Here is a 21,418-nt window from a genome sequence, read left to right on the forward strand (position 1 = left end):
CTGCATTTGTGTAATGTCTTGTGCTTTGTCCTGCACTGTCTTCTTGTCTTTTGTCTCACACCATTAGCACTAAGTTGCACAGACACACTTTGTGTATCTAGGACTAACTTACTAAGTCCTTATAGCTCTGTCTTTGTTCTATATAGCACCATGATCCTGGAGAAACGTTGTCTCATTTCACAGCTACTGTATATATGGTTGGAATGACAATAAAAGCTACTTGACTCAATAAAGTGTTTACTGAAGACGAACGAGTGAAACGAAGCTCTGTGATGGAGATATCATCTTTCACATCTTTGGCCTTTTATTGCAAAGCTTATCTCAGATCTTCTACTTTTCTACACACTGACATTCGCTCCTCAAACCACAATTGAATAATTAAAGATTTAGTCTGAACTCCCAGAAGCACCCCAGAAGAGTTGAATGTTTGTTGCCATGCAACCAGAAAACCTGAGGAAACTGTTGCTGATAAACACAAACTGCTAACGAGAAATAATACATGACCTCCACATACAGCAGGGGTAGAAGAAATATGTTGTTTCCTCTTCTGAAACCTTTAAATCAGCAGAATAATTAGCTGAATGAAGATGTGGCAGAAAAAGGGTCCTGTGATCTCAATATAAATACTCCTGTTCCTGGAAGATAACCCAGAGTTTATCTAAGAATGTTTCCAAACAATCAGAATCATGAAAACCAAGTAGTGATCAAGACAACATTCAGTGATATAAACACATCCTGATTCTAGGAGTTTAGGATAAGTTTAGGTTATTCTCTGGAGCAACAAGAGATCCAACTAGAAAAGAGAAGATCCATCTGGAAAAGAGAAGATCCAACTAGAAAAGAAAAGATCCAACTAGAAAAGAAAAGATCCAACTAGAAAAGAGAAGATCCAACTAGAAAAGAGAAGATCCACACAACATCCACAACCTGAACACTCCAAAAAGCTGGAAGAGCAGCAACACTGTTAACAGACAAGCTGAAAAGATGAAACCAAGGGTGAAATTTTTGGCTGTGTTCCAAAGCACAAAGTTAGTTTGACTGAAACTCCTCAGCATGAGAACATCATCTGTGGTAACATGGTGTCATGGCGATAGTTTTCAACAGGGTTGTTTTGGCTTGGGCAAAATTGTATGTGTGTGAAAATGTTTTACAAAAATATGAAAGCAAAAGGTTTTTTGTGGTTATTCTGACATCATTGATCACATAGGATGATGAAATACATCCTGATTGTATTCATATTACACAAATATACTGATCAGCACCTACTGAAGTATAAAAAGGTTCTGAATCCAATGTGGTTGGTACAGAATCAAATTTGGTTCGTATTGAATTGAATGTGGTAGATACTGAATCAAACGTGGTTGTAGTGAATCAAATTTGGTAGGTACTGATTCGAAGGTGGAAGGTTCTGAATTTAATGCAGTTCGTACTGAATCAAATTTGGTGGGTACTGAATCAAATGTGTTTGGTACTGAATCGAATGTAGTAGGTACTAAATCAAATCTGGTAAGTGAACTGCACTAAATCAAATCTGATAGGTAATGAATCATATGCAGTTGGTACTGAATCAAATTGTTTATGTACTGTTGTAACCATAACTGATTCATATTCACCTGTGAACTGAATTCAACAATTTAAACGATCAGATAAACACCAAAACAATTCAAAAAAACCCAATACTTTATATTTCTCTTTCCAAATGCAGTAGCTACATGCCCGCTGTACGCTAACAGCTCAGTAACCTTTGCCATAGCTGGTTTGTTTATTTGGACGTGAAAGCTCATTACAATCAGTTCTGTATTTTTTATGACAATTGCTCTCCAAGCGAGCCGGCAGGAGTCCTCTCTAGCAGCAATAAGGCTGATTAAGAGTCGGATGGCCTGCGGCTTTAGGGCTGTTGTCCTGATAGTTTCATATCCCTAAATGTCCTCGGCGGAGTGAACTTTATAGACATGGAGGGCATAAGGGCCGGTGAAATGAGTTAGCATTACTGTGGGAAATAAATATGGACACTAGTGGATTACAGCATTGCTTTTAATTACAGGTGGTGTCTCGTTGGTGTGGCTCGCGGTGGAGGTAAAGAGTGTAGCGAGCGGCGTGTTGTACAGTGTGTCCTGCACAAAGCATCAGCATGGCTGCTCTCAAAGAACATCCTCCATCACACTACCATCAATCCTCAAGTCTGCATCAAATCACAGCTTTAAAATGACACCAAAACAACTGGACTCCATCTCCATCTGTAGGGAAAATGGAACAAGCTCCAGTGATGAAGGTGTGCATCCAAAAAGAATACCAGAACTTTGTTTTTCTCTTCTCTCCTGACACAAGACTCGTTTAATGTGATCCTTGTTCTCACTCTCACTCACTCATCTTCTACTGCTTATCCAAACTACCTCGGGTCACAGGGAGCCTGGCGTCATCGGGCATCAAGGCAGGATACACCCTGGACGGAGTGCCAACCCATCGCAGGGCACACACACACTCTCATTCACTCACGCAATCACACACTATGGACAATTTTCCAGAGATGCCAAACAACCTACCATGCATGTCTTTGGACCGGGGGAGGAAACCGGAGTACCCGGAGGAAACCCTCGAGGCACGGGGAGAACATGCAAACTCCACACACACAAGGTGGAGGCGGGAATCGAACCCACAACCCTGGAGGTGTGAGGCGAACGTGCTAACCACTAACCCCCCTATAATACGTTATCATTTCTATAGTAAAAGTTCGTTCCTGGGGGGCACGGTGCCTTAGTGGTTAGCACGTTCGCCTCACACCTCCAGGTCCGTAGTGTGTGAGTGTGTGAGTGAATGAGAGTGTGTGTGTGTGTGCCCTGCGATGGGTTGGCACTCCGTCCAGGGTGTATCCTGCCTTGATGCTCGATGATGCCTGAGATACCTGAGGCTCCCCGTGACCCGAGGTAGTTCGGATAAGCGGTAGAAAATGAGTGAGTGAGTGAATGTATTTCTATAGCACTTTTAACAGTGGACATTGTCTCAGTTTTACAGAACATAAGAAACATAATACAAACGTTTATTATGTTTTTTGATTTTATACAAAGATTAATACAACAACTCAAGATTAATATTAGATTAATATTTCAATGTGTTTGTATTTATCCCTAATGAGCAAGCCTGAGGTGTCTGAGGTCGACTCCCTTAGATGGAAGAGGAAGAAACCTTGAGAGGAACCAGACTGAAAAGGGAACCTCATCCTCATTTGGGTGACACTGGAGTGTGTGATTATAAATATACAGTCTGACAACTATGTATTGATGAGGAGGTTGTTGTCATCAAAGACCACATGGAGTTGCATCTCCTCTTAGCAGAGTCCAACTGGAGCTGGAACATCTCTAGCTGCCTCAGGATCCTCACATGGTTGGTCTCATATCAGTGAAGGTCCAAAATCTTTGTGGTATGGAACACAACTGGAGCTGGAGATGATAATGTGTATTTGACCAGATGTAATAGAGCACAATATTATGGGATGTATTATGTCTACACCTGACTAAAGAGATGAGTTTTTAATATATGTTTAAACTGGGAAAGTGTGTCTGAGCCCCGAACACTATCAGGAAGACTATTCCAAAGTTTGGGAGCTAAATAAGAAAACACTCTACCACCTTTAGTAGACTTAGATATTCTGGGAACTAAAAGGAAGTCCTGAGTTTTGTGATCTCAAAGAAGTTCAATTAAGTTCAAGTTCAATTTATTTGTATAGCGCTTTTAACAATTCTCATTGTCTCAAAGCAAAATAAATTAAATAAATAAATATATAAGAAGGGGGGCACGGTGGCTTAGTGGTTAGCACGTTCGCCTCACACCTCCAGGGTCGGGGTTCGATTCCCGCCTCCACCTTGTGTGTGTGGAGTTTGCATGTTCTCCCCGTGCCTCAGGGGTTTCCTCCGGGTACTCCGGTTTCCTCCCCCGGTCCAAAGACATGCATGGTAGGTTGATTGGCATCTCTGGAAAATTGTCCCTAGTGTGTGATTGCGTGAGTGAATGAGTGTGTGTGTGTGCCCTGCGATGGGTTGGCACTCCGTCCAGGGTGAATCCTGCCTTGATGCCCAATGACGCCTGAGATAGGCACAGGCTCCCCATGACCCGAGGTAGTTCGGATAAGCGGTAGAAGATGAATGAATGAAATATATAAGAAGAAGAAGAAGAAAAAGTAAGGATACAAATAAATATATAATTAAAGTTTCAAATTAATTTTAAAATGCTAACTTAAAATGTAAAATACTATATATCTATCCCTAGAGTTAGATAGAGAAGGATTGTAGTGTGTTAGAAGACTGGTTAAATACATGGGAGCTAAACCATTACATTAGTAGCAGTAGTTATCAATTCTACTGTAATTGTAATCAATTCTAATTCAATTAACAGTAACAGAAATCGGTTTCTTCAACGTTAATTAAATGTGCGTTCAGCTATAAACTAGTAAAATGTATCACAGGTTTTCCTTTAATGAGCTGTATTGTTGTAATGTAGTGCTGAGGATTCAGGACACACCTCCCCACCAGCAGAGGTCAGTACCTCCTGAGTTGTGGCTCAACCTCTGATGTGCAATTCCTGCAAACTTCCTGGCTGTTTTACTATATAAGCAGAAACGAGGTCTCGTCAGATCTGTGTATAAGTTCTGGCTCTTTATATTCAGCTACTTTCTTGATGTGTTTGCTTATTTGGAAGTTTCTTTAACATGTCTCTGGATCCTGAGGTTTACCTGCTTTATCATGTATGAAGATTGTTTCAGGTTTTGGATTTCTGTTTGAGGATCGGTAATAAAACCTGGTGTATATAAAGCAACAGATGAAACGCTTTGTTTAATGGTCTGCTACGCTGCTAAGACTGTTAGCTTGTAATTATTTATTTATCTCTTAAGCTTTCTTTGTTTGCCTCTTTACGATTTTATGCAGAACCCAAGATCAGATTTTCGAGTTGAACCCTTTAAGGAAGCTAAGAACCTTTAGTGAGCTCTTAAAAACCTTTTTGTGAGTGAAAGTGTGTCAAAGGGTCTTAATTCCATTTATTTTATGATTAGCTACAGTATTTTTTGTGAATGTGTAAATATTCCACAGTCATAACTGTGACTTTGTCCATTTTGCTGTGTAGAAAGTGTTTAAGAAGCTAGCAAGATAACCAGTATCATTCAAAGATCATGCTAGCTAGCACTGTATATACACAAGCAATAATTAGCATTGTCTTATTAAACTAGCTAAAGTTGTAATGCAGCTAGTAAAACAGTTTGTTATGCTACTTGCTGAGGCTAGATAGCGGATGTTCTCCATGCCTTTCGCACATCTAACACTCGTTCACACTTTCTCTTTCCTTTTGTTTTTTCCACGTCGTCTCAGTCCACTGACCCACAGTTTCAGGAACGTGAACTGACTGAATACAATGTTGTTCGTTAGTGTTACATAACTACCCATAATTCCCTGCACCATGCTGTTTGGAGATAACTCATTATGAGGCTTCGCTGAAAGGAAGCGGTTTGTTCATATTTTTAATTGGCTCTTAACGAAGGATCGGTGTGTTAATAAAGCTGAGCACTCTGCTGTCAGACTAATGAACCTCCGGGGGAACGTGATTAAATTCAGTATTAAACGAACAGGAGCTCAAACGCTTTCCTGATTAATCCTGCTTGCTAATACACATAAATAAAGTTTCCTGGTGTACTGGCACAGGAACACTCACACAAACACACACACAAACACACACACACACACAATTTATAATTAGTTATTCATTCACAAAGAATTGTCCATAAAACTGAAAAAAAAAAGCTTTAATAAATTCATTTATTATTTTAAATGAATAAAAGAATTTATTAAAATAGACTACAAAGACTATTTACAGACTTTTTGTTTTTGTTTTGTGTGTGTGTGTGTGTGTGTGTGTGTGTGTGTGTGTGTGTGTGTTGTTGTGTGTAACTATGTTAGGGTGCAGGTGAAGGGTGTGAGATTACACTGTGCCCATTTAATCAGCAGAGAGAAGCTGGATCATTAGTGGGGGGGCAGCAATGAGATGAGTGCTGATAACACACACACACACACACACACACACACACACACACACACACAATTCAAAGTACAGTTTACAACAGAGTGGATTATAACACAGCCATCCATCTAAATTTACAATCGTGTAACAAGAACTGGTATAAAAAACGTAAGTATAAAAATATTTCAGTTTAAAGTCCTACAGACAAAAAACTATAGTACAAAATACATAATAAATGATGTAACATGTAGTTATACAAAATCTGCATTTTAATATTTACTTTAGAATTATATTCATTTTAATTTAAATGTCATTATAATTTAAACATTTTAAATATGAGAAGCCTTAATAATAATAATAATAAAATTAATAACAACAGCAACAGCAACAACAACAACAATAATAATAATAATAACAACAATAATAATATTATTATTGTTATTATTATTATTATTATTATTATCATTTAATAATAATAATAACAACAACAATAATAATAATAATAACAATAATAATAATACTACTACTAATAATAACAACAATAATAATGATGATAATAATAATAATACTAATAACTATAATAATAATAATAATAAAGCCATGAGGTTTGCCTCATTATACAGTACAGATCCACAGACATGAGTCTGATTCTCACACTACAGCATTAGTTTAAAGGCGTCTGATGTTAAAAGACTGTCTAATATCTTCAGGCCTGCAGCTGAAATGATCACTGAAATGACCTCGAAAGTATTTTCTCTTAAAAAGAAAAAAGAAGAACAAACGAACGTCTAAAAGCCGTGAGCATGCAGTGAGTCTGATTCATTAGTGTGTGTTTCACACTGAACTGATGAGCTGGGCGTAATGGAGGAGTGTGAGAAAGGCCTCGGAGGTTAATCTTATTTGACACGGAAATGAGTGGAAATGAGAAAGCGCCTTTATTCATATGAAGAAAACATTCACACCTTCGGGGACGACGTCTTATTTAAACAGAGAAATACTTCACTGTGAAATCAACACACGTTGTAGCTTCAGATGATGTGAAAAAACACGTAGAAATTTCTGTCCAATGAAACGGCATTATTAATATTGTTAATAATAATAATAATAATAATAATAATAATAATAATAATAATAATATGAAGAAGAAGAAGAAGAAGAAGAAGAAGAAGAAGTCACAGAACAGTTGAATTCTGGATTCTGATTGGTCAGAAGGTGTAAAATAATTTTATATGACAACAGCACAGGTTAATAATAATGCACTCATGCTAATATGTTAGTGTTTCTAATAATAACAGTGTGTGTGTCTACATTTTTTTAATTTTTTTTTGTAATAAATCATTGACAGTGAAGTTTTCTTAAAGTATGGAGCTGTTTCTGTAACATGTATGAAAGGAGTCTCAAGTGTCTGCTCTTAGAGGTGAAGCTGGAACCTTTTATTTATTTAATCCCTGACTATATACCTGGCTTTTGGATGGATAAACGCTGTACGTGTCGTTAAAACCTGTTTAAATACACTGGACCATCTCTATACCCTCGCCAGGTTGCTGGAGGGTTCATGGGAGTTTGCCCAACCAGTCCACATGTGCTTTGTGGATCTGGAGAAGGCATTCAACTGTGTATGGGGTCCGGGGCCCTCTGCTAAGGGCTGTCCGGTCCCTATATGACCGGAGCAGGAGTTTGGTTCTCATTGCCAGCAGTAAGTCAGACTTGTTCCCGGTGCATGTTGGACTCCGGCAGGGCTGCCCTTTGTCACCGGTCCTGTTCATTATCTATATGGATAGGATTTCTAGGCGCAGTCGGGGACCGGAGGGAGTCCGGTTTGGGGACCACAGGATTTCGTCTCTGCTTTTTGCAGATGATGTTGTCCTGTTGGCTTCCTCAAATCAGGACCTTCAGCGTGCACTGGGACGGTTTGCAGCCGAGTGTGAAGCAGCGGGGTTGAGAATCAGCACCTCCAAGTCCGAGGCCATGGTTCTCAGCCGGAAAAGGGTGGCTTGCCCCCTTCAGGTTGGTGGAGAGCTCCTGCTTCAAGTGGAGGAGTTTAAGTATCTTGGGGTCTTGTTCACGAGTGAGGGAAGGATGGAGCGGGAGATTGACAGGCGGATCGGTGTATCTTCTGCAGTGATGCGGTCGATATACCGGTCTGTTGTGGTGAAGAAAGCCGCAAGGCGAAGCTCTCTATTTACCAGTCGATCTACGTTCCTACCCTCGCCTATGGTCATGAGCTTTGGGTCATGACCGAAAGGACAAGATCCCGGATACAGGCGGCCGAAATGAGTTTCCTCCGCAGGGTGGCTGGGCGCTCCCTTAGAGATAGGGTGAGGAGCTCGGTCAGTCGGGAGGAGCTCAGAGTAGAGCCAGTGCTCCTCCACATCGAGAGGAGTCAGCTAAGGTGGCTCGGGCATCTTTTCCGGATGCCTCCTGGATGCCTCCCTGGGGAGGTTTTCCGGGCATGTCCAACTGGGAGGAGGCCCCGGGGAAGACCTAGGACATGCTGGAGGGACTATGTCTCTCGGCTGGCCTGGGAACGCCTCGGTATTCCCCCGGAAGAGTTGGAGGAAGTGTCTGGGGAGAGGGAAGTGTCTGCTTAAACTGCTGCCCCCGCGACCCGGCCCCGGATAAGCGGTAGAAAATGGATGGATGGATGGATGGGTGTCGTTAAAACCGTCTGATAAAACAACTTGCTTTAGTAAAATTAAAATCCAGCACTAGGATCTGTGTCTGTGATTGTATCACTTCCAGTCTGATTTAATCTGAAGCTCAAATCTACAATCCACGCCATGTACCGAGTGCAAATTTTGCTCCCGGAGGATTTGCCATTGTTAACCTGACAGCACGTGTTATGATAAGCTGTATACAATCGATACAGTGAGACAACGGTGTTTTATCTTAGTAGACAGACAGAACAGGATCTCCTCCTAACGATTCAGCTCTTTCGGCCGATGGTTTACGTCTTTAGCCTCCAGGAGTGAATACATTTCCTTGCACTGTTGCACACTGACGATTCAGCTTTAATCTCTTTCCTGTTTAGTGCTGACATGACATTAAACTTAGAGTCTAATTAAAATCCAGCAGTTCTGTGTGATAAGTGTCCAGAGAGCTGAGAGCTTATTATTTAATGCTGTGAACGTTGTGACTTTCTGAAAAGTGAAACTTTGAGATGATGCGATCTGAATTAGTTTGATTTTTAATTGAAAGCAAGGTTTACTTTGAGAAGTTGGAGGCCACACCCACTTTAATAGAGCTGAAACCATGCCTCCCTTATTCTAACGCTCACAAAAGCCACACCCTCCTGATAGGTTTGACAATCGTAGTGGTCACGCCTCTTTTATGATTTGACACACAGGAAACAAAATCTTTATTAACGGTTACATAGGCCACTCCACCTATTCTGGGATTGACAGTTACATAGGCCACACCTCCTCTTCTGTGATTGACAGTTACATAGGCCAAACCTCCTATTCTGGGACTGACGTTTAAATAGGCCACACCTCCTATTCTGGGATTGACAGTTACATAGGCCACACCTCCTATTCTGGGATTTACAGTTACATAGGCCACGCCTCCTATTCTGGGATTGACAGTTACATAGACCAAACCTCCTATTCTGGAACTGACGGTTAAATAGGCCACACCTCCTATTCTGGGATTGACAGTTACATAGGCCATGCCTCCTATTCTGGGATTGACAGTTACATAGGCCAAACCTTTTATTCTGGGACTGACGGATAAATAGGCCACACCTCCTATTCTGGGATTGACAGTTACATAGGCCACACCTCCTCTTCTGGGATTGACAGTTACACAGGCCACGCCTCCTCTTCTGTGATTGACAGTTACATAGGCCAAACCTCCTATTCTGGGACTGACGGTTAAATAGGCCACACCTCCTATTCTGGGATTGACAGTTATATAGGCCACACCTCCTGCTTCTTGACTGACAGTTACATAAGCCACTCCTCCTACTCTGGTACTGAAAGTCTGAAAGTCCATGCCTTTATTACTGGTACTGACATAAACAGAAGCCACACCTCCTAAAAGTCACAGTGGCTTCTTCCTCTTCACTGCTAGTCTAAAAGTAACTTTTGAAAGCGTTACTATACTGAAAACTCTGGAAATAAAAGAAAGTGTGTGTGCGCTATCAGACATTACCATTGTATAGATGCACAAATTTATTTCTGACACCGGTGCAGTCGGGTCGTAAATACTAAAATCACACAAGCCATTTCAGCTCTTCCATATTAATAAGGCATGTTCTCTTTATGACCCTACATAATTTAGGGCTGAAGAAAACGGTCTCCTCTCGTTACAGCAGAAACAGTGCAGTAGGGGAGGACGCTGCCTTCGGGTTACTAATGGGCTCTAATTAGTGCCGGATGGGAGGCTAAGATCATGACTCGCTCTCATTTACAACCCACAAAGGTCTGACACTCAACCCAGGGTGAGAGCAGAAGGTCCTGCCTGATGGAGATCCTCCTGTCCTCCAGCACAACGTTTTTTCTATTTTTGTTGTATGATTAATTATTCATAAATTATTACAGAATCAGTAAGATCATGCTCGCTACTCTAAAAAAAAGATGGATTTCATCTCAAAACAACGCACCATTCCATGCTCAGGTCACGTCACCCCGTTACTCATTTCATAGCACTATATTTACTTCATAATTATTACTAATTCCACATCCTGTTACTCCCTGCATGGTCCTTTACTCAATACACAGCACAGTCATTTTTCTCTGAGTATTAGTCATTACACACTGCTCCTCATTTCATTACTCATCCCCTGCCTCCTTACTCATTCCATATCCCATTACTCATCCCCTGCCTCATTACTCATCCCCTGCCTAATTCCCCATCACCTGCCTTGTTCCTCATTCCATGCCACATTACTCCTACTCTGCCCCATTACTCATCCCATTACTCAACCCCTGCCTCATTACTCATCCCATTACTCAACCCCTGCCTCATTACTCATCCCCTACCTTGTTTCTCATCACCTGCCTTGTTCCTCATTCCATGCCACATTACTCCTACTCTGCCCCATTACTCATCACATTATTCAACCCCTGCCTCATTACTCAACCCCTGCCTCATTACTCATCCCCTGCCTTGTTCCTCATCACCTGCCTTGTTCCTCATTCCATGCCACATTACTCCTACTCTGCCCCATTTCTCATCCCATTACTCAACCCCTGCCTCATTACTCATCCCATATCCCATTACTAATCCCCTGCTTCACTACTCATTCCACACTGTTACTCGTTTCCCATCACTCATACCACTTTGTTACTCTTTAAACTCCTAGTTAGTCCTTTCTTATTTGACCTTATATTGGCTGCCACTCTAATATGATTACAAAAGAAGCCTGTAAACACACACACACACACACACACACACACACACACACACACACACACAATGTACGAATGCTAATAACTTTCTTCTTCCAATTAGAAGATTTCAGTGTATGAACTCAAACCTCATCTTAAAGCCACGCCCCCTCTGAGCTACTCTCATGTTCATAACTGGACACAAAGCTATATCATTTTGTACTGTGTGATATTCCTCTCGATGCTGCTGGATTGAGAGATCCATCTGTCCTGAACTCAGCAGCAGAGCTTCATTTGTGTAATCAATTATTTATAAATTACTCTGTCAGTTAAATGGGGTTCATTCTAGTTCAGCTCCTGTTTCAGCCAGTTCCCAGGCGGGGCGGGTGATGAGGTGGGGGCCGTTTTTAAAGCCAATTCTACAGTGCGAGAGTGCGAATGAGACGACGGTGGGACCTGAAAATCAATCGGTTGTTTTATATCCAATTTCTGAAAGAGTCTTTTTCAGAGGTGCTTATTGGCTCCATTTAGAACTAGATTAGTTTTTTGGCACTTAGTGCACTTTGATGGGCTTTTTCTCTTCCGTGTGGAGACACTGCATCCACTTATCTTAGCAGCATGCATCTGTGTGTGTGTGTGTGTGTGTGTGTGTGTGTGTGTGTAGATGAACTTTCTCTAGCATGCTGTTAGTTACTGAGTTGATTGATATTCTCTGTTCTTGACACTTTATTCAGTATTTTAATTTATTTCTATCCCTGTTTGTTGTTCTTGTGTTTTATCGCTCATCTTTAGCCCAGAAATACTCTGAAATAAGACATCGATAAACTCATCTCAGGGCGTCATGAAGTTTTCTTTGCCTCACAGGTAAAATGTCTGGTTCTCCTGAAGTGTTATCAAATAGATCCATAATAAGAGAACTTGATTACTAACTCCTGCTGGAACTCCTGAAGAGTTCCGTTTTGTCCTGACATTAATGAAACAGCAGAGATGTTGCTAGCTAACTGTAACTAACCTGGTGATAGCTAACTGTGTGGAACCATGAGAAGAAGATGGTTAGCTTAGCTAGATTAATTTGGATGGGGTGAAGTTTCAGTTTAAATGATTTCAAGCCTTGATGTAAAATTCCCAGACTTTAGAACTGATAAGTGGGCGGGGCTACATGCGAGCTCAGTTTGTGATGTCGTTTTGCATCTATTATATTCAACATGTAAATTTTAGAAAACTTGCTATGGCAATATTCTACTTTCATTTTAGTTCGACAAATATAAGCTAATTTGCTAGCAGTCAGCTACCTAGTGGTGACATGGTTACATTAGCTAGCTGTTATTCTCTAATTTGTTAATATACTCAATTGAAATTTATCCATTTATTTGTTTGTTATCGAGGTTTTCCTACCATTGTTATTGACATCTCTTATTATACACATATCTTGTATTAACATATTATAATTCCAGATCTTCCGTATCCTTTACATTTCATCTATCCGTTATAAGCGTGTGGCTAATACAGAGATGTTAGCATTAGCGTATCAGCGTGTTGATGTAAACAGTAATGCTTAGATTGTTGTATTTTGCTACATTTAGATTCATGAAATCTATTTCTAGATCACATCAGATAAAGTGCAGAGATGGCCGCTACATTATTCAGAGAAATAGAGTTTATACAGACATGACCTTGACGTCATTAAAAAAAAGAAACACAACGAAAGCGCTGTGCAAACAGAACACAGTAAAGTCTAAACACCTTGTGCTAGCAAAAAGGTCTCAGCGTTTCAGGAACATTCACATGCAGGATGGATTCTCATTCATAAATTCAAACCATTCCAGCAGCAACTGCAATATAACGCTAATGTTCCTGAGGAACGAGAGGAAAGTAATGACACCCTCCAGCCTCTGCAACAAAACATCAGCTAAAAATAGCTCACCAATACACACGGACACATAAATTTGACATCTGTCTATTGATCGATCTGTATATATATATATATATATATATATATTGTGTGTGTGTGTGTGTGTGTGTGTGTGTGTGTGTATACACTTCTCATGACCCTGGCTAATGCAGTACACACTGGATTCTCTTTAATAAATGTTCTGATGCTGTTCATTATTATGACTCCTACATTAACCCTGCTCTGGTCTGGGAGTAAATATTTATATTTATAATATAATCATTTTTAATATTCTTCAGCGTGACGAGTTCACTGTCTGGATGAATTCAGATATTTTAGTAAAATGTGTGTATATATTTCCCAAATATCAAACCTTCTCTCCTTTTTCACAATTTAAGGCAAAACTACATCACAGACCCTCTTTGTTCTGCTTTATGGGGCATTCACTTTATGCCAGAATCTAATTTTAGAGAGACAACCAGGGAAATGGAGGGACAGAAGTGAAAGACAGACAGCAACATGTGTCCATGTGTGTGTGGGCATTCAGACAGACAGACAGACAGACAGACAGACAGACAGACACACAGACAGACAGACAGACAGACACAAAGACGGACAGACACACAGACAGACAGACACACAGACAGACACAAAGACGGACAGACACACAGACAGACAGACAGACACACAGACAGACACAAAGACGGACAGACACACAGACAGACAGACACTCAGACAGACAGACAGGCAGACAGACAGACACACAGACAGACACAAAGACGGACAGACACACAGACACACAGACAGACACACAGACAGACAGACACAGAGACAGACACAAAGACTGACAGACACACAGACAGACAGACACACAGACAGACACACAGACAGACAGACACACAGACAGACACGCAGACAGACACACAGACAGACAGACACACAGACAGACAGACAGACACAAAGACGGACAGACACACAGACAGACAGACACACAGACAGACAGACACACAGACAGACAGACAGAGTGCAACAGCTGGATCATTCTTCATCTTCTTTTCCATAATAAAGCATTGTTTCAATCCATCGACCCGCCTCCTGTTTCCTCATCTGTAGAACACACTCACTTCACATCTTTTTTTCTTCTTTCAACTTTTTCCCCTCCTTTTTTCCTCATGCTGTATTGATTGATCTGACCAGAACATTCACTCCTGCTGAAATCCTGTAAAACCGAGGGACGACATTAAAGACATCCAGTCGAACGGAAACATGAAAAGACCGACTGTTTTCCCGACATGTTTCAATCCGGAGATAAACCGTTAGCATCATGCTAATCCATTAACGAGCTCTTAACATTTACAGCTCCTCTCTTTAGGCTTGGCCTTTCAGCATTAGCAACTTTCTTCGGACACCGAACATTAATTACAGATGTGAAACGTGTGTACATTTCACTTTACCGTCAGTTTCTGATAATCAACACAAGAATTGACCCCCACAAAATATACAACTCAAATCTCAACATGGTAGAAATGATGACCATTTTTTTCTAATCGTACATTTTCAGAAGGAAACGAGTGCAGAAAGAAACAAGCAGAAGTGAGCTGCAGTTATCAGTGACACCACTAGGGGGAGATGTGTGTTTACATGGATTTGAAGATTTTCACACACACACACACACACACACGCAGTGAGATCTGACATCTACCACATCTTGACTGTATGGAGTCACGTGACCTGTCAGCAACATGTAAAGCTCTGCTCTTAAAAGCGTTCTGTCTAATCTCTGTGAAAACTCTCTGTGTTCTCACTGCTGGTTTATCTGTTCCTGTACGCTAGCGTTAATATGTTATGCGTTAATTTCCATCATGAATGCGTGACCCACTTCGGTTCCTGGAAAACATTGCGACATCTCATGGATCATTTAATATTTTCACACCGTAACTCAGATGATCCTGGTTTATTTGGAGGTGAAGAAAAATGCAACACAATCAGATAGCTGAAATAAGAATCAACTAGAAGTAGAATCAATGTGCTTTACAATACATTTGACACAATTTATTTTAAAATAAAACTTTATACACCTTTTTCATCACCGTCCCTTAAAAATTAAACAGGGGATTTCGTTAATGGATTCCTCGTCTGAGCGTCAGCATAAAAACAGGAAGTGTGGGATCTCGTAGGCTTCTCCTCACCCTATTACTGCACCGCGTCAATACGATTAAAGCCCCTTTAGATTTACATTACAACTATTTCTTTTATTTGTTTCTGTACATAAGATGAACGATGTTAAGTCTAAAAAGCCAAAGCGCCTTTGTTTTGTAGCTGAGAGTTCCTCTGATGTAGCGGTATATTATTCTCATGATGATGTTTAATTGTTATTCACCAAACACGATTCTTTCAATTCACACATTTAACAAAGAATCAGTGTGTAAACGCTCATATCTCTATGTAGCGTCACTGAGTTATTATAGGAAATCACTAGTGCTCAAAATGGGTACTGTAGAAATCGCTAATTGCTAACATCGGCCCACTGAGGCAGGAATCACACTGCCCCAGGACTGTTAATGAACGAGTGTAAAAACACCGTTGTGTTTACAGCAAATCATCTGAACTAAATGTAATAAATGTCCACAAAAACAGACGGAGTATAAGAGCAGAGTTTGTGTGATGTACAGAACCGTTTCTGTTGTAGGACACATCACACGCTTTCAGGGTTACGCTGCACGTTCACCAGATAGTTCCTTATAGCGGTAGTCCTGACGACATGAATATCATCATGAGACATTAATCCGGTCCCAAGCAGCTGCTGGTATTTCATTTCTGTGCTTTCTTGCAAATAATTATTAAAACACATTCTTTACCCTGTACTGTATATGATCACATAAAGTCTGTTAATCCGATGAGACTTCCTCTGAGCATCGGGACTGTTATTAACGCGATCGTTTCTCTCACAGACGCTTACGTTTCCCTGCGGCAGAAAAGTCTGCATGTAAATGTAAAGGTATAAAATCGTCCCTCACGTCGCTGTCAGCACTAACAGGCTTTTGTACATTGGATGTAATAATTTTCCCTGCTGGTGTTAGTGGAGCTCCTGAGAATCCTTATTATCATACATGAGGAATGTGTTTAGAAGTATCTGCTGAGCTTGTACGGCTTTTCCAAACAAATCGTGGAGCTGCTATTGCTGATCATTAGCCATGACCGAGTTTACAGTCTACAGATTATACATTACGTATTGAACGACAGCACGTCCTCAAAAGTTTATTCCTCAGCAACCTGTTAACTATTAGGATTAGTTTTGTTTTGTTTTGCTAAATGAGTGAATAAGCTGAATTTGCTGAATAAGTGAAGCCTTTGGTTATGAATTAGTGAATCATTTCCTTCTGAATATGTGAATCATTTAGTTCTTGATGAGTGAATCAATTCCTGCTAAAACGATATATCATTAAATTCTGAATATGTGAATCATTTATATCTCAATGAGTGAATCAATTCCTGCTAAAACGATATATCATTTAATTCTAAGTAAGTGATTCATCACTCTCCAATGAGTGAATCGTTTAGTTCTGAAATTGTAAATTGTTTTGTTTTGAAAGAGTGAATCGCTTAGTTCTGAACGAATCGTTCAGTTCTAAATGAGTGACTCAGTAGGTCTGAATGGGTGAATGTGCAGGTTGTTAAAATCTAACATAATCCCAATTTTCACAGTTATACTAAAGGCCTGGAATTTGGTACAGTGCAGCTACTTGGGCATTTCTCTGAAAGGATGATTTTAGTTTTTCTCCAAAACTCCTAAAAATTAAGTGTAGACAGAGTTGAGAAAAGTAATCTGGTTGTAAGGGTTAAAGCTGATGTTCTTCTAATCCAAGGCTGTGCTGCCGATCAGTGAAATGCAAAAAGCTGAGCTCTTTATGGGGCCTGTCAGTCTGGAGATGGTGTGGAACATTAGGATTCACTCTAGAGAGGTGAATGAAGATGCTTTTAGCGCTGAAGGAGTGAATCTGCCTTTCATTTGGTGGGTAGATGGAAGAGTGAAGCAGCTTTTGTTTGGGCTTCACTGAGAAATCAATGAAAATGGACTTTGTGTGGGTTTTTATTCTGTTGTGTCCAAAAGGCTTTCTTTTCCTCTCTCTGTATTTTTCTGTGGATGTGTCTGTTCCTGACATCCGATTTTAATTCTGTGATTCATGCTTTTTGGTTTTCAAGCGTCTTCATGCAAGACATAGAGGAAAAAAAAATTCACAAGGAACAAAAAAAACCTCTCTTTATACGAGCCCTGCATGTCTGATGTGTGAAACTGATGTTAGAGGAGAGTCCGATCACCTGAACGTCCTGTCCTTTATCATTCTGATACACAACCACAGCTGATTTACAAATCAGATAACTCTCAGCTTTTCCATCTAATCCGTACCACTTCAAGGTTATATTTATCTAGACTGTAATATTCTCAGCTTTTTTTAGATGATGTGCTACAGTCTTGTTATGACTTTCAGAGGAAACGCTGCATTTTGCTGCATTCGGTTCTTATTAGAAGTTGTGGACCAATCAGAAGGCAGCTTCCTGATAGCTAATAATGTAACCACACCCACAGCTTCACAGATTATGTAGCTAATTTTTTTTTTTTCAATTTTATTTGTATAGCGCCTTTAACAATGGACAAAATAAAAGGTTTATATAAAGATTAATATTATACAGGGGGTCACGGTGGCTTAGTGGTTAGCACGTTCACCTCACACCTCCAGGGTTGTGGGTTCGATTCGATTGTGGGTTTCCTCCGAGATCTCCGGTTTCCTCCCCCGGTCCAAAGACATGCATGGTAGGTTGATTGGCATCTCTGGAAAAATTGTCCGTAGTGTGTGATTGCGTGAGTGAATGAGAGTGTGTGTGTGTGCCCTGCGATGGGTTGGCACTCCATCCAGGGTGTATCCTGCCTTGATGCCCGATGACGCCCCGTGACCCGAGGTAGTTCGGATAAGCGGTAGAAGATGAATGAATGAATGAATAATATTATACAAAAACTCAAGATTAATATAAGATATATTTAAATTTATTTGTATTTATTCCTAATGAACAAGCCTGAGGTGACTGAGGTGAGGAAAAAACTCCCTTAAATGGAGGAGGAAGAAACCTTGAGAGGAACCAGACTCAAAAGGGAACCTCGTCCTATTTGAATAATGAATAATGTCCTTTCTACAGTCAGATACAGTCTGACAATTGTGTATGAGGAGGTTGTTGTCCTCAAAGACCACATGGAGTTGGCATCTCCTCTTATTATGTCCGAATACTTCATGAATACTTCCAACTGGAGATGATAAATGTCTGTAGTCTGAGTCGCCTCACATGGTTTGTGATACGGAAGACAATCGGAGCTGGTACAATTTCTGGATGTCTCTGGATTTCTAGGGTAGGAAGAGGGAAGCAGTGAAGAGGAATTAATGTAGCTGCTGTTCATAATATTAGCAAGCGCTAGATGATAATGTGTATGTTATCAGATGCACCAGATTATGGGCTGTATTATGTATTCAATTTTTGATCTACATTTAAACTGGGAAAGTGTGTCTGAGCCCCGAACACCACAATAACGCTCTACCACCTTTAGTAGACGTAGATATTCTGGGAACTACCAGAAGTCCTGAGTTTTGTGATCTCAGAGAGCGTGAAGGATTGTAACGTGTTAGAAGACTAGTTAGATACATGGGAGCTAAACCATTAAGAGCCTTGTACGTAAGTAGCAGCAGTTTGTAATCGATTCTAAACTTAACAGGTAGCCAGTGTAGAGATGATAAAATTGGGGTTATATGGTCATACTTTCTTGTCCTAGTGAGAACTCTGGCAGCTGCATTTTGGACTAACTGTAGCCTATTTATTAAAGATGCAGGACAACCACCTAGTAATGCATTACAATAGTCCAGTCTAGAGGTCATGAAAGCATGAACTAGCTTCTCAGCATCAGATACAGACAGGATGTTTCTTGATGTTTCGCTGTTTCCTCTGTGTTTTTTTATGGTTTGTGGCGTTTATTTTTTTCATTTTCATTCACGTTTATTCATCGTGCTTGTTGTTTAAATCATTTCATTCTGGCTCTTTAACATTGTTTATATCGTTGTTCTCTCCGCTGTGGGAATCGTTTGTTACTTCTAGTAAGGTTATTAATAATTTCCCAATTAAATGAATGAAACTTGCATTCTCGGTTGTTACCTTGTCTCGTATCGTTACCTTCCTGAACACCTCATGTGCATATTATTTCTGTTTTAACTCTAAATTCCACCATGTTATTTTCCGTTTCTCAGTACCGCATCGCTGGAGGCACTACTCTTTATCTCCTTCCTTTTTTCTCCTTTGAGATGACAGTTTTCATTGATTACATGGTGTTTTGTTGCCCGAGCTTGGCTAATAACCCGTACATGTGTCTTTCTCCAGCTCTGAGTCACGCTCTGTATCAGCTCCTCCTCCTCCCTGTGCCTCATCCCTCTAATAAGCCAACAAGCAGCAGGGTATTCCATCATAGAGCTATCAAAACCGAACCGAGGCGAAGAGAAAGACGGCATGTCAGTGAATTTGGGGGGTGGGGGGGTGACACTGACAGACAGAAAAAAGAGACAATTTTCTGCTTTCCCAGTCATCAGATTAAGTGCAGCGCTGATCTCTCTTACTTTCCCTGAAAGGTTTGTGAAATCCCATCCTCGAATTAGGTGTCAGCTTCATAGCGGTGCTCTGTGGGAGACGAAGAGGATCAATAGACTGTCAGTGAAGTACGCATTGGAAACTCGAGAGTGGGAAATAGAACAAAGCTCTTTTACTCTCGGGGAATGGCAGCGAGCGAAAGGGAAGATGGAGGACACGGGTTTGATACGAGACAGCGCTCGAGGATGATAAAGAAACGGTTTGTGGGGTGGGGACAGTCAGAAAAAAAAACGGGTGCTGATTAGTCAATAACACTGAGCTTCAGACGCAGAACGTTTCGCTCTAATGATGCAGAATTTGTGTGAAGACTCGAGCAGAATGACGGAGAAAGACTGACACAGAGACGGAGAGAGAGAGAGAGAGAGAGAGAGAGATTTAGGCCAAGTCATGTAACAAATAAATGAAGCTGACAATTACAAAAACCAGGGGGCACGGTGGCTTAGTGGTTAGCACGTTCGCCTCACACCTCCAGGGTCGGGGTTCGATTCCCGCCTCCACCTTGTGTGTGTGGAGTTTGCATGTTCTCCCCGTGCCTCGGGGGTTTCCTCCCCAGGTCCAAAGACATGCATGGTAGGTTGATTGGCACCTCTGGAAAATTGTCCGTAGTGTGTGATTGTGTGAGTGAATGAGAGTGTGTGTGTGTGTGTGTGTGCCCTGTGATGGGTTGGCACTCCGTCCAGGGTGTATCCTGCCTTGATGCCCGATGACGCCTGAGATAGGCACAGGCTCCCTGTGACCCGAGAAGTTCGGATAAGCGGTAGAAGATGAATGAGTGAATTACAAAAACCACACGTCATATGTTTTATCCACTTCCTGTTCTCACTTATGTTCTAGTCGCTATAAACAGTCGTTTCTTCTCCAGCCTCTCTTTATTCTCTCACTTACAGAGAGAAAGAAAATGCAGCTTGTTCCATCGTGTTATGAGGAACCTGCAGACTGACGCTGAAGACTCCTTCCATACATCATCTATAAACCGCATCTCTCTTTACGGATCCTTTATCAAGTCATCGATTTGTTATGAACATGTTTATGTAGAGCCTCCGCCGTACGAGTCTCTGTACGTTACTCGAGTCTCTGTACGTTACTATAGAAACCATATAACGTAACAGAACCAGCGTGTAAACATAAACGTCTGAGCAACACCTCCAGACCGATCAGAATTCGCAATACAACAATGGTACAGTGTGGAGAACGTTCTGGAATCTGTGAAGTACTGAGAAAATGTTCTGCTAATCTAAAGCTCTCAGCTGGAATTCTATCATTTGTGAATTCCGTTTTTTTTTTTCGAGGTTGATCCTCGACATATTACCAAAAAAAAAGAATTAAAAAATAACCTTTTTCTGCTCCTTATTATTTTCTCTAGGGACATTTTTCTTTTTATCTCTAATCAAGCAACAAGTCTTTACATGCGCTTCATGCTAACGCTAATTCCTCATATCTGATTCCTGCTAAGTGTTTATTTATCTGAAAGCAGGTTCTGCGTTATTTACGCCGACGTGTCAGGACTGGAACA

The sequence above is a fragment of the Tachysurus vachellii genome, chromosome 1 (assembly GCF_030014155.1).
Source record: "Tachysurus vachellii isolate PV-2020 chromosome 1, HZAU_Pvac_v1, whole genome shotgun sequence".
Lineage (NCBI taxonomy): Eukaryota > Metazoa > Chordata > Actinopteri > Siluriformes > Bagridae > Tachysurus > Tachysurus vachellii.